Source organism: Phalaenopsis equestris, unplaced genomic scaffold, assembly GCF_001263595.1.
Source record: "Phalaenopsis equestris unplaced genomic scaffold, ASM126359v1 Scaffold000295, whole genome shotgun sequence".
Classification (NCBI taxonomy): Eukaryota; Viridiplantae; Streptophyta; class Magnoliopsida; order Asparagales; family Orchidaceae; genus Phalaenopsis; species Phalaenopsis equestris.
Window position 1 is genome coordinate 371,951 of NW_018164737.1, and position 5,022 is coordinate 376,972.

A 5,022-nucleotide genomic window follows, 5' to 3' on the forward strand; every position below is an offset into this window, starting at 1 on the left:
AGAGAATAAAAGCCATCATTACTAATAAGATTCTAATGAGTTCTAATTGGTGCCTTGAAGGCATTGTATGTTGTTGGAAGCTCATTAAGACTATAGGGTGTTATGTCTTTATTATACAACTTAAAGCGTGCTAGAGTTATGTTTCCTACCAATGTTTTGATTATCTTAAGGTATTGAGTCATAGTGTTTGTACCTATTATAATGTGGTGAAGTTTATTCTTTAGTTCTATGAATTGACATCTATTAGTCAATTGCAACCTCTTTGATGGTATTGTTCAGATGACTACTGTATTTTAGGGTGTAAACATAAAAAAGAATCAAATTGGAGATAATCAAGAGCATTGCATCAACTAGATTTTGTTCATGAGTTGCCAAAACATGTAATTTAGATTGATTTTCTAAGAATCAGAATCAATGATGCAGGTTTTTAGGGGGGCAGAGAATTGTTCCCTCCATCAAGGCTTCGAATCCATTGGTTGTGAGTACTTTGGTGTATGTTTTCATTCTTGATAATTTTCATTTGTAAGTGGGGGGGGGGGGGGGGGGGGGGGGGGGACTGTATAGTTTTATTATGTGACCTTAAAGATTTAAGAGAGGCTAGAATGCTAGTTTATGTTTGCTTTCTTAGGGAGAGGTTGGTTTGTTAGTTGTGTGAAGTTGGAGTGAAGGAGGTTGAATCCATTCTTTTTTTTATGAGAAAAGAGGGTTGTTACGTTGAAGGCTATGATATCATAAAGGAACTGAGAAGTTGTTATTGTTAGGTTGCCAAAGTTATGTACATATTGTTGTATGCATAAAGTTATACAAATGTTAATACAATGTATCATTATATGGAGGCTAGTGAGGGTAACTTAATAATTGCAGTAATACAAGTAAATGGTGAAGATTTATCTTGCTATTATGATTCTGTGTTGGTGAATTTGGGGACCACTATGCCCATGTACTTGTTAGTGAGGACGTGCTTGGTTGTTAGACCTTTGAAGACTACAAAAAAGGGTATTTATGTACATACCACATGATTCATATGTATTTATATATTTAACAGCTAAGCATTCAAATTACATGCATGCCACTTATCAAATCTTTAGCATCAATCAAAAAATCATCATCATAATTTTTTTTATAAAAGCGAAATATATATTTTCATGAATAAGTTTATGACACCAAAATATTATGTAGAAATATCAAAATTTGGGTGTCAATATATAAATAGAGAAGAAATGTGTGATATGTATGCAAATTTTTCAAAAATATGATCAAAATTATACGTCAAAAATGCATCAACATAAATCACAAGGAAATCCAACGGATTAGAAGACAAAATTACAGTCAAAGATAATCCATCAAAAGGAGCAAAAACCACGTCAGTGGAAAACCAAAGGATCCAGTTGACCATTCATGTCTCCCTTAGGGTAGGAGTCTGGTTGACCAAGTGAAGGTTCTTTGGGTCATAGATCAAAACTTATCTAACTGAGAGAAGAAACTATTCCAACTCTAGTCCAAATATCATCAGATGTCCTACAAGAGCCTCCAAGACACTTCAGAGGCTCAAGGGCCTGATCATCGAATATTCATTCAGCTCTCTAGATATATCTCTTATCAAAATGGGTAGACTACCTGTTAGATTAAGTTGATTCACCCTCCTGACAATCTAGTTCTACCCCGACAACATGAGTTTCCCATACAAGGTTGACAATCAGATTTAGAAAACCGACTGACTAATCTAAGACAACTGAATGAACTTCAGGCGATTGATCAAATTCTAGATAACCAAAGAACCATCAGGGCCAACTGATCGCCTCAAGATAATAGAGTCGGTCGAGTGTGCCTGAGAGACCCAAGGATTATAGGTCCACGTCAACTGAATAATAAGATAGTCTAACCATAGGGTTCCTTATTTTCTATATGCCTAAATACCCTGTAAAACACCAATAAAATTTGGGGCAATCATGTAATTTTTCACATTTACTCCATTGCCTATAAATAGTTGATCATTTTTACAATAGAGAGTTAATCGATGATCTATAAAAGAACCATATTCTTAGATTGCACTCTCTTTCTCTGTCTTTCTCTTTCTCCCTTCTGTTTTTATGCTTTATTAATTGGATGTGATTCACATGATAGATTTGGATTTAAGAAAATCAACATAATTTTTTGCTTAAATGAGACTTGATAATGCTCATTTACTTTATGAAATACATCTGGCAAATAATCCACTCAAGAGTCACAAGTTCTCGATCATGGCTTCATCTAGTCACTTGAATGTCCATTATTTTGAAAACCGAACTGGTCCAACCGGGAACCGAGTGTGGTACCAGTCTTGATACAAGTAAAATTCGGGTTTTCTGTGAACCGATGTTGAACCATTCAAACCACATGTCCAACCAGAAAACCGCTCGAGTCGCTTACGAGTTTCTATTCTGTGATCGCCTCGTTGTCGTCCACATGGAGAGTTTTTGAATTTTCTTCTTCCATAGGAGAAAGTCATAAAGCTCTTCGAGGTCATTAATGAGATCTATCACAAAGGCTCTGCATGGAGAGTTTCCAATGGAGAAGACATCAGAGAATGAGCCAAAGAGGGCAAGAAATTAAAAATGAAGTTTTAAGGAAGAAAATAATAATACAACAGACACAAGTTAATTTTTTTAAAAATTTTAAATGTCCTTTTAAAATTATAATTATAGTCTAAATATTTTTTTAATTATTATTATCCCAATTTCATATTTCATATTAAATATTTTTAAAAATTAATTATTATTAAATTCTAAAATATATGCTAAAATTATTATAATATTAGTCATTTAAATAATAAGTATTTATCATATTACATTTAAATAATTTTTTAGTTTATCATGTCATTCAATTGAACTCATGATTGAACACAGATTCAACATTTAAATCTTGAGCTATTTTCTTTATCGTGTCAATATGGATTCAATTTTTAAAATCACGCTTGAAGCAGTCCTAATTCTCGAACCGAATGCCCGACTGAACAGACGGCCGGAACCGAAATTCAATGCCGAACCGAACCGAACCGAACCGAACCATGTACCCTTGACAGCGGCTTAGGAGATCGTAAATTATGGGCCTAACTTGGAAAAAGGCCTTAAATAGGCCCCACTACCCCCAACCCGATGCGATACATACGTGGTCATGGGGCGGGGAGGGCTTTCACACATAGACGGGAAGAAGGTTGGGAGCCACAAAGAGGAAAGAGGAGGATCGGCGGAAAAGAAAGGATTGGCGTGCGAGAAAAGGAAAGGCGGGGAAGGAAACATTGCAAGGAACGAGTCTCCCTCTCTCACTGCGTAATTTTCTAAAGATTACCGGAGGCGAACGCGGAAGAAGAAGATTAGGGTGGATGAAAGAAAAGAGTCAGCGGAAAGGGGAAGTGGATTATCAGGAAGTGGATCATCGCATGGGACAAGGCAAACACGAAATGGAAAGAGATGATAGCGGACTGGTCTCTTTTCTCTTAGCCTGCTAAGCCTCGGTTGGATCCAGGTATTGAAACCCTAGCTTTGATTTGTGTTTGTTTTTTGGTTGGTTTGTCATCACAAGAGATGGATGCGCTTGGCCAGCTTGTTTTTCGGCTGATGGAAAAGTATAGTGTTCTGCCATTCCGATCACAGTGGATCCGCTGGTTTTGCTCCGGAGATTGGTCTTGTTTTGCGATCTGGAGTTAGCTTTGTAAATTGAGAGAAGAAGATGGGGATACAGGTTTTAGGGCTTGTTTGTCTTTCTCGGAGAGGGATGCCTTGTTCCATGGTCTTTAGATCTGCCCCTTATGTTACCGGCTGTAAGTCTGAGTAAGACGAAGTTCAACCTGGGCGAGGCCTTATTTGGATGAGATTTTGCTTTTATCATGGATTTAGGTCTAGTTGCTGGATCTGGCCTGGAATGGAATTATGAATGAAGATCCTGTATTGGCGCACGTTTATAATTTCCCTGCTGCAGATTGGGCTCTTCCACCTCCCTTTATGTAGTTCACGTTCTGCTCTTTAGTTGTCATCAGACTTCCTGCGTATTTTTTAGACAATAGCTTTTGGTGGTTGATGGCTGCTGGCTTGTCTGAGAGATAATGCCTCGGTCTTTTTTCTGTTGCTTCTGCAGGGGATCATTTGTTAATGCCATATTTGCATGAGATGCTTCTTGCTCTTGTTGATGTCTTCTCTTCTCCAATTTGATTATAAGTTCATCTGATTTGGGGCAGGTCTGCTTCTGGATATGTTATATACTATCTATATCAAACTGTTTTTGAGGTTTCGAAATTAAACTGCCTGATGGAATTTTGGTGGATGCTGCAACTCGGAATTTTGCTTCTCCTTTTGGTCCGGCAGTATATTTTTTGCCATTGTTTTATTTCATTAATGATCCATTCGAAAGGAAGCTGGCTTTAGGATGCTTAGTCCAACCCTCATGACGTGCTACACAGTTGGGCACCTCATTTGAGGTTGATAATTTTGAAAACTGAGAATGGTGCTGGGCATGATTGATTTGTTAGTGGATTGGAGACCACACCTCGTATCCCTGGAATGCGCTAGGTGGACAGGAAAATTTTGGCCTTCAATGTTCATGCCATTTCATTGTTGACTTTGAATTGAGAGATGCATGACTATTCATAGGGGTTTTTGGGCTTGATACATATATGCCAATGGCACAGAATGACACATTATAGCATATATGGTGTGTTGTGGTACACTCTTTGCGTCGTATGGCACAGTGCGGCAAATTAAAATGGTGCATTCTATTTGTGTTGTGCATGGGCAAAGACACTGCATTGCTCCATGATGCGCGCAAAGTTGATTTTTTAGATTTCTTATGAAGAAAATAAGAAATAATTTACATACATACAATTCAATTTTTTTATGTTTGCATATCTAACATCTAAACTTTAATATTAATTTATATACAACAACAACAACAACAAAGCCTTAATCCCACTACGTGGGGTCGGCTACATGAATCCTTTTTCTCCATTGCGTCCTATTTAGTGTCATATTTTCATTTAGTTCTAGTAAA

The 5,022-nt window shown here is 37.2% G+C and overlaps 1 protein-coding gene across 2 annotated transcripts in view; it reads left to right on the forward strand.

Moving 5' to 3' along the window:
* Positions 1-3,149: 3,149 nt before the first annotated feature.
* The window catches only part of LOC110025227, a 9,000-nt gene continuing 7,127 nt past the window's right edge, over positions 3,150-5,022 (forward strand). The window contains exon 1 of one of the 2 annotated variants that reach the window (XM_020725565.1): positions 3,150-4,213. The gene's annotated coding sequence lies outside the window, so the exon portion shown is untranslated. The remainder of the gene's footprint in view (positions 4,214-5,022) is intronic. The other variant, XM_020725564.1, reaches the window with a different exon arrangement.